A 13,601-nucleotide genomic window follows, 5' to 3' on the forward strand; every position below is an offset into this window, starting at 1 on the left:
TCTGTTGTAGAGTTTGTTTATGGCAGGAGACCACCAGATTGGCTTCCTTTTTTTGGAGGAGAGCGCCATGGTTCTATTGGGTATAGCGAGATCCATGCATTTGTGTATGTTTTCGTACAGGGCATTAGTGTATGATTCGGCAGTCATGCAGCTGTTCTCCAATTACATGGGTGCTGTGAAGTTAGCCACATCTGTTTTTTGGAGCCCAAAGTTAGCTTTGGAGATGTTTTTCATGGTGGCTACCTTTGCAGGGGGGCTGGGAAGGATGTGTATTTCTATGGTGATTAGTTTCTGGTCGGATCTAAACAGGGAGGAGTTAACAATTGGTATAGAGCAATGGTCGCCCATGTTAGTAATGACCAGGTCAAGGATGTTGCTACCTCTAGTGAGGGTAAGAATGAGCTTGTCCAGAGCATTGTAATTAATGAATTCCAGGAAATGGGCAAGTGTATTGGTAAACGAGTAGTTTTCCCAGTTAATGCAGGGGTAGTTGAAGTTGCCCAGTATCAAAGTGATAGGTTCCAGCCTAATATTCTCCAGGGTGCTTAGGAACATGGAGTGTGAGTCCTGGGACATGGTTGGGGGACCTATAGCAGGCTACGACCTGAATCACAGTCTTATTCATTGTTAGCTGTACCTAAAGTATCTCTGAAGCGTTACGTTGGGCTACCAGTCCGGAGGTGTGCATATCATTTTTGACTATGGAAACATCATCACTTTTGGAGCTTCCTTCCAAGTTCTGGGGCCAAAAGGTGTGGAATGAGTTATTGCCTGGTAGTGCAGGGGAGCTTTCTGCTACCTTGAACCAGGTCTCTGTTACAGCACAAATGTCGATGTTCTCCATTTTAAAGAGTGCTCTGAATGAGTGCATTTTGAGATTTAGTGATTTAAGTGATTCATTCACAGCTAATGTTATTTCTTGTTTATTGCTCTGTTTATTTTTAGTGCAGCGTGTTGAAGTGTTAAACGTTCTAGTTAGAAGAGAACAAAGATGTGTCTCTTAGTGACTCAAAGGATTTTTAAGCTAATTACCTGTGAACAGAGGGAAGAGTTAAAGACCAGTATTCACATTTAAAATAAAAGACATTCCAAAGTTTTTAACTGAAACTGATTGCTACAGCCTTTGCCAAAGAACAGACTACCATGTAGGAAAAATGTTTTCACCCACCCATCCTTTTCCCTGTTGTGTTTTTAAATGCAGTGGCTCCAGTGTTCTTAAATCCAGTGGCTCTCAGGTTTTCCACTATCTATGTTAGTTTGACCACAGAATTCCCCTCCATTCATTTTTATTTGCTCTTTTTGGGAAGTAGAAAAGCATCATTTTATGGAGGTACTTCTCTGAAACTGATTAATTAATTTACATTTTGATCATATTCCATAGATCCATAATATTGAGTAGCCGCAGTTAACTACAAATGGAAGCAATTATCCTCAGACAAAATCTCACTCAAAATTAATCTCCCTTACTACTGTAATTAGGCTGGCTACATACTGTGTGCCCTATACTTTCACTGTTCTTCAGTGATATTTAGGTGTAAAACCTTAATTGATTCTATTAGATGTAATCTGTGCTATTAACCCCTCCCCCAAAATAAGACACTACCTATCACCACTGAGGTCCAGTCTGCTTTAGGCTCATCCTTAACCAGCCTACTAGCAGTCAGTTTTCTGAGGCTTTGTTTCTACTGCCTTATGTTTACTGACAATGTACTTTTTCTAACGTATGCTAGACCGACCAGTGACAGATGTCCATATTTATCTAAACTGGAGGCAAATCTCTCCATCTGTCCTACTGTCAATAATCTGCCCCATCAGTACTGGATTACCACATTACCAAAATATTACTTCTACACATGCTGAGGTAGTAATCTTTGCCTAAGCCTCGCAAACCTACTAGGCATCCTAGTAGCTTAAATCAGCCATGTGGTACAAATACTAACACCCACCCCTGCTGTTACTGGGAGTCATCTGTGCCACAAGCCTGTATCCTTAAGGTCCAATAAGCCTCTAGCACATCCCAGAAATGTCTTAGTCATTGATGACTCCAATGTAAGACCTACAGACATAACACTTACAAAGTTATCAAAGGATAAGTAACATTTAGTTATTTATCTGGCACAAGGATTATACATGCATCTAAGGCCCTTAAGTACCTGTACCACCCCAGATACAGTTATGACCCTGTAATTGTCTCTATGAGTACACATTATCTAAGTTGTTTCACTGTGTGGGAGATGCAGAGAGAGAGAGAGATTATCTAGCTAAAATAAAAGCAAAACAGAATTTCCTCACTCACTTTACTCCCTGGTCATCATAAAAAAAGCCTTCCATTGAGAATATAAAACAGTAAAATGCAAATCTTTTAAACAGAATAATTAAAACAAATATCATTATAAATATGATTAATTAATTAATTAATTAAGAAACACTTTCCAACTACACATCTTACTTAAACCATGAAAAATAATGTACTGAATTTCAAAATAAAAATATGTTCTTTATATTGCAATTTCATTTTCAAAAGTGTCTCATTATACTTTTTAATCATTATTTTTTTCCAAAACAGATACTTTCAGATCACTCCAAGTATTTATATGGTACTGACTATGAAGAGAATTTTATGGACTTTCTTTAACATTATTGTATATATATATATATATATATATATATATATATATATATATATATATATATCTCAGATGCTCTTCTATTCTAATGACACATATTCTCATAGTTTCCGGTATATAAAACAAATTACAAGGGCAATGAATAGCATATAACACTGCACAGCTAGTGCAGTAATATGTCCTTTGTATATCAAATGTAATATTATTAATGTCATCATATATTTAACAAATAGGAGGACACACACCACAACTATTATAGTTCTACCATATTCATATATTCTTATAAAGAGGTAGTAGATAAGAGAAGTTTTCCATGCATAGTATACTCAGCCAAATTTTTATTTTATTAAGAGTAAATAAAGGGGAATTTTTCAAATAAGTATTTAGCATATAATCCATGTGGGAAATACCCCAAATCCTATGTAAAGCTGAAGCTATTTCCTCAGAAAGAAAAGTTACTACCTGCTTCTTATCTGTCATATGCGCTCTGAAGTTATTCCCATTAAACAAATAAACAGTTTTACAAAGAGTTAATAAGTAAAATTTGGCAGTTAAATCATTTTGAGCATATCATCACCTCAAAAAATCCATTATTACAATAGATTCCTTTAAGAAATCTTCTGTATAATACTATAACTTTTAACTCTAAAAAGTCACATTTAGAAAAGAACTACATCAAAAGTTCTGGATAAAAAACTAGAACTATGAATATAATTAAGTGAAGTTAAGTTTACAATGTAATTTAGTGACAGAGTAATTTACAATTACAATTTATCACGGTACTGTATTAAATTAGTCAGGGACACACAGATTTAATGAAATAATTGAGATAAAGTGGAAATCATAAATGAACACATGATGTCAGTTTTCTAGCCCCCTTCTAGGAAAACAGCACTGAGAAAAGCAAAACGTGTTCTAAGCAAATTCAGCAATGTATATTTCTGGTTTGATGCAATAACACCAATAGAAAAAAATTAGATCTGAATGATTTGACTTGCACTATAACTTTCAACATATTTGTTCAAGAATTCTGGACAAAGTCAAAAATACTGGGGGAGGGCAATATCAGGGACAATTTTTAAATATTAGTGTACTCACTTAAAAATTAAGAGAACAGCGGGTTTTGCATAAAGTTGCATTTTTGAACAATAACATAAAACTCAAATGACTAGCTATAATGACTGACTGTAATTATGAGTAATTTTCCAGAAAATCAAAACTTTTCTGATGGACATGTCAATTATATAAAGCAAAATCAGGGTATTCTGTGAAAATGGGAACAGATGAGAGGAATGGGTAGCGCTCAAAAGGGAATGTCTAGTCACAGTGACCATTTTCAGAACTTGAATACAATTTTAGGGATGTGGGCTTTAAATGATGCAGTTATAATTTACTGAATGCTATTATAATAGTCTATGAACACGTTTCAGCAGAAAACATTAAGAGTTTGTAGTTTTAATCGCTGAAATAATTAAAACTACATATGAATAAATTATTTTGCTAATACTTCATAATTTTCAGACCATTTAGTATGTTTTGACATTACCATAACATACATAGTACCAGTAAGCAAAATAATTAAAGAAAACACAGCCAGTCAATATTCCATCTTCAAAGTATAGACCATTATATTAACTCATTCTGATAGAAAAATGGTCAAAATGTGGAACATTTACTTATAACTAGGACAAGAGCTTACAGCATGGTTAAAAGTGTAATCAAAGTTTTTTTTATGCCCACTCTCCCATTGTTTACCAGAATATGTACTTGAATGCAGCACAGTATTTTCCTTTTTCATTTCTGGGAAGTGTGTTATACCAAATATCCTGTTCTTCAACCATTAGAAACTCTCAGGAGAAAATATTCTCAAGTTGCTTAAGTACAAGACCTCAGGTGGGGATCAAAGTGCATTTGTGAACAACATGTATAAAACTCAAATGACTAGCTGTAATGACAACCCCCTCTTTCTAAAAAAAAGAAAATGCACAATTAAACGCAGACAATATCAAGCCATCGAGCAGTACAGGTGAGAGCAGGCTTGCAACATTATGAAAACAATATCATCCATTAAACCAAGCAAAATAATTAAAAGAACTACAACCATAGCCAACCTTCAATCTTCAAACTGTGAAATCTTGCATAATGAGATACAGGTGGGTAAAATGTTAACACAGATACTAACAACAGAAGATAAGGAAGTACACACCATGGATAAAATATTAAATGTATACCTACAAAACATGCTTTGATACTGACAGTCTCTTTTTTCTTGCCAGGACAGTCATTTGGTTGCAATGCAACATTGTCCTCTTACACTGATTGTGAGGAAAAAAAGGTTATTCAGCAGTTGTGCTTTATTGTGTTACAACTCACCCAGATCTTGAAATATTAGAGGCTTGAGAGTAACTTGGAAAAGACCAGCCCCCCCCCCAAAAAAAAATAAATAAATAAGTGAATAAATAAAAGCTAATTATTCTCATATTCTCTTCTAGCATCTCTAGTTACAAATTCTCATTGGCAAACAAGTTTAGCCTTTCACCCCATGTTAGTTATTACTTCATTCTATCCATTACATTGCTAATACTTAGAGCTTTCTTGATACAAGCACGCACACACACACACACACACACACACACACACACACACACACACACACACACACACACACACACAATAATTACAGCCATCTATATGACAATGCATCTTGCCTATTTGATTGAGATTAAGCTTGTTTGTGTCTTTCGGCTTTTCCCAGTTAGGGGTTGCCACAGCGGAACTCCGGTCGGCTAATGATTGGCAGTAGTGTTTTACATGCTGGCTTGCCAGGCCTAATGCACAACCTTCAACGAAGGAACACCCATTCACGCATGTCGCCACACAGAAGACGCTCTGAGAATTGAACGGGCAACGTCTAACTGTGAGGCGACAACACTACCGCAGCACCACCACCATGCATGCTTTTGATTGAGATCAAGTATATGAACAAATTCATAAGAAATCACTCAAAAATGCATTTTAGCTCGCTGACGTTAGAACCATACAGTGCAACTGCCCTCTGCCTTCTCAACTTCATAGTTAAAGAATCAAAAACAAAAATACAAAATAAGAAATACCTTTTAATTATTTATCTTATATTAGAAAATTAATAGAATAGCATGTTTTGCATTAACAACCATTTTCTGAAGGATGCAAAGTCTGAAATTTCTATGCCTATCATTATGTAATGGCAGCAATATGCAACAGCTTGTTATAAAGCTGCAAATGTTACAAGGAACACATCAAAATATCTCTCAATTTCTTTGCTCAAGAATTCTGGACAAAGTTGAAAATAATGGAGACAAATTTTAAATAGTAAAATAAATTTGCTAAACAGACACACCCACTGTGCAAAGTTACCATTTTTAGGGTTGACCTGATTAAGATACTTGCTCAATTTCATACAATAGGCAAACAGAGGCAAATTGATTCAAACCCTTTAACATAAGCAATTCATTAACATAAGTGAAACACAACTCAAAATTACTTAAAACATTAATTGACAAATAAGTGTTGCATTGACATACATTTTCCAAACAATAAATACTACAAAACTGTAATGACCGGAATTACTGACTGACAGTAATTCTCAGTGATTTACCAGAAAAAAGAACTCAATGAGGGAAGAGCAAAAATATGAGCAAAGTCGGTGATGTTCTGCCGAACCAAAGACAGATGTGAGTAGACTATACTTAAAAAGTTAACCGACCAACAGGTTTTGCATCAGCATGCATTTTCTAAACATCTAAACAACAAAAACTATGAAACTTAAATGAATGGCATTATTGGCTGACTGACTGACTGACTGACTACAAACCTTAATGATTTTAAGCATCACTGATTTATCAGACAATTGAAGGCATTAGTGCAGGTGGGGCAGTTAGTCCAGAGGTGTAAAGCTTTAAGCTCTTAGTGAGTTGTTTACTATAGCCAAAGGGACAGGGTCTGAGTCTTTGTACAGCTACTCACCTACTTTTGACTTTGAGCAGGTCAATTAACCAAGAGTGTGCTTCTAGTTTGCCCCTTTACCTGGTTTAAAAAATAAAAAAAAATGATAGAGAACAAGTATGAGGCTAAATAATCATGTGCAATTTCTGAACAGTGTAGGCAAAGACAGATCATGGTCTAATGGAGTTATAGGCAAGGTAATGGACTAGGCCCCTCACAGCTATACCAATGATGCCTCTCCCCAATTATCATAAGACTATTCAAACATGTCAGTATGCATACTATTTTATTCTTTACTTTTGCAGTGATTACAGAGATCTGGATTTAATTTAAATCTTTTGTTAAAAAAATTACAACAAAACACTCTCAGATAAAAAACAGACAGCATGATTAACAGAAAACGTCTCTTCCTTTGAAACACATATTCACTGAAAATGCATCTGCCAACACTTTGAACTGCAATAGTCATTCTGGGATTCATAGTCAAATGGTATGTAGTGAAACACTAATTAGTGGCTACATGAAGGGTGCAGGAATTCAAAAGACAAATATGTAATGCATTTGCTAACAGTAAGGGATAGTCAACTGGACACAGAACTCCCTTTTCAGGAGCTGCCTAGGAGCACTCTTTGGTGAAGTGACCAGAATGGAATCACACTAGGCAAATGAAGACTGAGGGAATGAAATGTCACACTACATATATGAAGCAATACAGTAAAAGCTCATGGTCTTACTCATCTGCACTAAATACCAAACAAACTTTATTTATTGTCTTTTGTTTATTGGTAAAGTCTAACAGGGCACAAAGCCCATTTTCTGCAGAGGACCAGGAAGAAAAGCTCCTGATGTTGTGCATCACAGTGCATTTCACACCCATGGGCCTGTGAAGAACAAGTTAAACTAAAAATGCATTCATAATTAATATTTTAAAATTAAACTCACAGACTTCAATCTGTCCAGTTTATTCACAGCTAAATGATAAATGCTCTGTCAACAGTCAGCAAAACAAGGAAACCAAAGATCGTACCCAAAGAAAAGGATGCATATGATCAAGCTCCTGTTTACTGCAATCAGTTCCTTTTTTACACCATAATTACTCTGGGATGCAGGACACACACATATACATGCACACACACACACACACACACACACACACACACACACACACACACACACACACTCTCTCTCACACACACACACACACACACACACACACACACACACACACACACACACACACACACACACACACACACACAGCCATAAGTTATAGCCCCTTTGTAGCTCTGATCTTAGTTATAGTATGCTTGAATGAACAAGTACATGAATATAAACCATGAGATGTATTTCAGATCACTGTTGTGAGAACTATACAGTAAATCCCATTGTACCCCGTGCCCCCACAACTTCTTCTTAGCTCAAGAATCAATGACAAAAATCCAAAAATCAGGAACATACTTTAAAATTTTCTCTTACATACTTAGAAAGTTGCACTAGTGAGCATTTTCTGAAGGACGCAAAGTCTAAAACTCATGTTTGCCATTATTTAGTGACTGCAATCTATAGCAATTTGCCAGGAAACCACATATTTTATAAGAAACAGACTAAAATAATTGTTCAACAATTCTGGACAAAGTAAAAAACAATGAAGAGGAGGAGCCATAGGCTCCAAAAAGGACTATTTTAAAATACTACTTTTTATCTATTTGCTAGCCAAGTAAACCCACTGGAGAAACAGACCCTTTTCAGGGCTGATGCAGGAGTACTGCCTGAGTGATTTATTCACAGTAGGACTATGGAGGTTTGGGGACTTCACCTACTCTTCTGACTACAGGAAACAGTTCAATAGCAGCTCAGAGCCTTAACTAAAATACAACTCTATTTCAATTAAAAAGTTAGCAGGGCAACAACAAATGATGTTGCATAGACATGCATTTTCTGAACAATGAAAGCTATTAGATTCTAATGACTAACAATGACTAACTAATCCTCAGTGATTTACCAAAGAAGAAGTCAATGTGAGTCTGTCAGTTGTCATGAAGTAGTATGGATCTCAGTTTGTAATGAGCTGCCTTGTGTAGTTAAGTGTACATGTTTGATTCTTTCTACCTCTGTTTGCCTACTGTGTGATGGTGAGTGACTCACTTAACCAGGCTCTGCTCCTCCAGTTTTAAAAAAAATGTAGAGAAGGTGAACAAGGCAGTATCATCCAAAAACACTTTAAAGGGCAGAACTGGACAAATTGCCTAAGGAAAGTGTAGCAGTTCTGTAATAATATGGTCTGCAACACATGCTTTATCGTTTGAAGAGTGGTTTATCGGTGGAGTGAATTGTATACAACTTTCTCTGCACCTACTACTTGTGTTTTTGGATGATACTGCCTTGTTCACCTTCTCTACGTTAATTCTCCTATTATTACATTTGTTGTTCTGCGAGAAGGTGTTTACTCCGTTCCTTTTTCATCCTTATTTTTAAAAAAAATGTATTTTCTGAATTCCTGTAGTTTACTTACAACACCAAAAGGTGAGCATACATAATTTCCACCTTTATGAAGTCTCCTATGCCCTGTATCCATTACTGCTTCCAGCTTTCAGTTCTTGTAAAGTGCTTAAAGTCAACCTGCTGCTTCAAAAGTCAAAGTTCCCCAAAAGTTAGCTGAGAGGGTAAGACTATGCCTGATCTTTCTGTTCCAAAAGTCAGATAAAAAACTGTGCAGGAATGCTCTTGTGACACTAGTGGTGATCTGATTTAAAATAATGAGACATTCTTTTATTATTAGTATTCCTAGGACAGACTTTTATGTGGGTGCACTCAGTTTTATGAGGAGGTATGTGCTCCAGTGTGCCATCATGCAACTCTACTCCAGGGTGTGGCTGAGGATCTTGATGGTCTTCCAATTGCTTAGTGTGAACCTATAAACCTATGAACTGTGATGTGTCTTCAGAGTATATGCTGCAGTGTACAGCATGGATTAGTCATGCAAATGCTATGCAATAGTGTCGTCTTAAAGGAAGCAACTTGGAGAGATAGAATCAGGACATTTATTCATCAGCTGAAGTTTCAGAATGAGTGATTTGGAGCTTGCCTAAAAGACTCTAGTGCATGGTATGACAACCTTGTTGAGTTTCACTTATGGATTATTTTTTGGAGAATCATTTTGAATATAGACTTACAACTGTAATCTGTCCATAGGTTACAGCCTGTAACTTTTAAAAATAACCTAAACATGGATAGGCTGCAGAACTCTCTGCTAGGGTTAATGAAAAGAAATTATATATACTTATTTCTTTTCTATCATACTGAGTGACAATTATTTTGATTTTCTAAAAAAAATAAGTATGTGTCTTATTATAAAACAAAATATACAAACATAGCAAATAAAATCAATAAAACAAACATAATGAAAAACACTTAGTACAGAGTAAAAATGCAAGTGAAAGTAACAAATACATAATAGTAAGATAATGTGAAATACAGATAATCTCACACCACCCAAAGCTATTTCAAATAAAACATTTTAAGACACCTGCAGAAACTGACCAAGAAAGGCCAGTCCTGAAGCCAGTGAGATAATAAGTTGTACAGGTGAGAAAGCCTGAAAGGCAAATAAATGAGTACTAGATGTTTCCCTCTGTGTGCACCTGTGGAACAACCATCAGCCTGAGGGAAGGAGATCACAAAGCCGAAAGAGAGGAATGCAGTATTAGCAGCTCATTTAGGTAAGAGAGACCCAAATCATGGCTGGACATGAATGTTAATACTAAGACATTGTACTTAACTCTGTTCCAAATCAGTAGCAATGCTGTCCGTGAAGAACAGGTGTAATGTCTTGGTAATGGGATATACCACTCAGTAACCTTGCAGCAGATTTCTATACTGTTTGTTGACAAACATGCTCAGTGTTAAAAAATCATAGGTGTTGGATATTATAATAGTCTAGCCCAGAGGAGACCTATTCATAAACTACTGAGATGGTGACTAGAGGTAGAAGATGCTTAATCTTAAAATGTTTTTCATATGGAAATGAGACAATTTTATGTCAATAGATGTTTGACCCCAAAATGTCAGCCTAAAATCCAGGACTGAACCTAAACTTCTCATTTTGTCAATAAATGCCTGCTTGTTACTGCCATAAATGATGAAGTTAGAGAGCCAATGAGCAGAAGATTCCCTTGTGATCACATGGACTGCCATGTTCTCATTGTTAGAGGATATTAGGTTTCTAACAACTAAAGTGAAGCATATTAAAACTATGCTAAGAATGTATGGCACCAGGGTCATCAGCAAAGGAATTCACACTTAACATATTATCCTGTGGAAAGGACAGCCACCATTGCATATCAGCAGCATAACTGTGGCAAACCTGTTACTGTATATAATAATATTGCTTAAAGAAAACATAGACCATAAATTCTGACAGGTCCAAAATACATCTATGTGGTGCTTAATACTCAAAGATGCAGGGTAAAAGAGTATTGATACCAGAGGAAAATTTTTGAGTATGGCCTAAATGGCAAAACGTAAACAGCTCTAGTACAATAGTGGAGATACCACATTACATGTATAAATGTTCAAACAAAATGTCATGGTCTGTGATATCAAATGTTACAGACTAATCCAGGAGAACCACTATCCTTAGTCCAGCACCACCAATAGACCAATGATTATTCAAACATCAGCAGTATCTGCACTATGATGAGTGCAAAACATAGACTAGGAGGATTCAAAAGCTAAGTGGCTGTAAGATAAGTTTCAGTTTACTTATGCATGATCTTATCAATAACCTTTTTTCAGAAAATGAATGCTAGAGATTAGGCATTGCCAGTCAAAGGTTTCAGAATGAAGCAAGGATTTCTTAAGGCTAGGGGTAATGAATACATCTTTCAAAGCCAGTGGAGAAACCCAAGCATCAAAGAATAAACCAAGATTTGAAATATCACTGGACTAAGGACACCAAAACTGGCCAAAATTGTAGCTGATGGACAAAGGTCCAGTCTTCTGGTTGTCAGTCACATACCTAAGATAACAGTGAAGAACTTATCATAATTGGAAATATCAGTCACAATCCAAGAAAATGAGCACAGGGTAGCTAAAATTATTGTAACTCCCACTGAGTCAATTGAAAGCACAGTGGATCAGACAGCAAAATGTTACTCAGTGAAAACCCTAGAAGATGACTCACATTCTGTGACAGATAAAGCTCTTTTACTGGTGAAACAAACTGGGTGGCATAACCTTTATATCATATGGAATAGCATAGCTGGTTGCTTAGCACCTAATGAGATCTCTCTGAACAAGGGGCTACATTTTCATGAGTGATATCTGCCTTCTGTTGACCAAGTTATCACTTCATAGGCCCAGCAGATGCCACTGATAATCCAGCTTATACCGTTCTTATCCTAGGAAACTGAGGCCATAGTCAAACCAGGTCTCCTAGAAGATACAAGGTAAGCAAGATTTGGGGCCAGAAATTCAAGTGCCAAGGACATTGACTTGTTATAGTCATTGACTATGGCATCCCAGGAGTTAGCACCATCTTCTGGTAGGAAATGAATATGAGGAAGAGAGGAATAATTGTTATTCAGATTAATATAGTTAGTAGTTGTAATTACTTTAAATTGAAGGTCGTGGACTATATTGCAGGAGCTCTAGAATGAAGCAGACAAGGAAGTGTTCATACTAAGAGGCTGGTTAAACTACCACATCTGATGTTCTTACATCCAGTGGGAAGATTATGTTCAAAGCATGACTTGATGTGTGAATTGAAGTTACCAAAATCAACTAGGTGATAATGACCAAAGATAGGCCTGAGTAGACAGTAAGGAAATTCCTGTTGGAATGTTCTCACAAAACCTGGTGGACAGTAGACAGGGAGAAAAGTATGTCGCTCATGCAACAAAGACATGTTCAAAGGAATTGGTTGCCTTAGAGACAAACTGTGTCAGTAACTCAACCCTCAATCCTGCCACCACTGAGGGCACTGTATCACTGAGAACACAGGAGTGATGGCTCAGGACAGATTGGTCCAGAAATTCTCATCAAACCAAGTCTCAATGACAAAGGTAAATTCTACATGTCACAGTAGGCAGAGATAATCCCATCCTTTTTGAGGATTGAGCTCACATTAGTATAGCATAACATAAGAAGGAAAACCATAAAATGCATCCCAGTCATCTGCCTCTGATGGAACAATGAGATATTGTGAGCCATAAAAAGACAAGAAGTCTGATATTTCACCCGAGGCGAAATAGAGGCAGGGCTAATGGCCCACCAAGTGAATGCACAAAGGGGTCTCCTGACGGCTAACATGATACATGTACAATAAATGTAGACATCTATACTCTTGAATATGTGCAGGTTTGGGGGTGTAAGCCATGTAAAAAGATGTATTGTAGTGTATAGGGTACCAAATAAAATGAAGCCACCATGTTGGCCTTCATAAAATAATAGGATAAAAAGTACTATATATATATCAATATGGGTCTATTTTAGAACAAGGAAATGCCTCTTACTCGAAACCCATATCACCAACACAAAAACAGTGACAGCAGCAATACTCCAACGTCCCGGAACCAACTAACCACTCCATGTTAATAACTGCTTGGCCATCCTGCTGAACTTTGCCCCTTCCACCCCACGGTAGTACAGTCTCAGAGTTGGTATATTTAGTTAGGCGTGTCTGTGTGTGTGTGTGTGTGTGGGGGGGGGGTGCAGCCCATGAAAGCCCCCACATGGTTGGGTTCGGTTTTCTTCCATTTAAGTGTTTGCGTCGGATGGCTGAGTGGTGTGTCGGTGCTGTCGGTGTGTGTGCATATATATATATATATATATATATATATATATATATATATATATATATATAAATATATATATATATATATATGTGTGTGTGTATGGAGAGAGAGAAAATGAGTTGTGATTTCTGTTGTTGTCAACTCATGAACAGCCATTCATTGTTCAGTACAAGCTGATTTGTCAACCTTGAGAAAC

The sequence above is a fragment of the Protopterus annectens genome, chromosome 3.part1 (genome assembly GCF_019279795.1).
Source record: "Protopterus annectens isolate FY-2018-M chromosome 3.part1, PAN1.0, whole genome shotgun sequence".
NCBI lineage: Eukaryota > Metazoa > Chordata > Ceratodontiformes > Protopteridae > Protopterus > Protopterus annectens.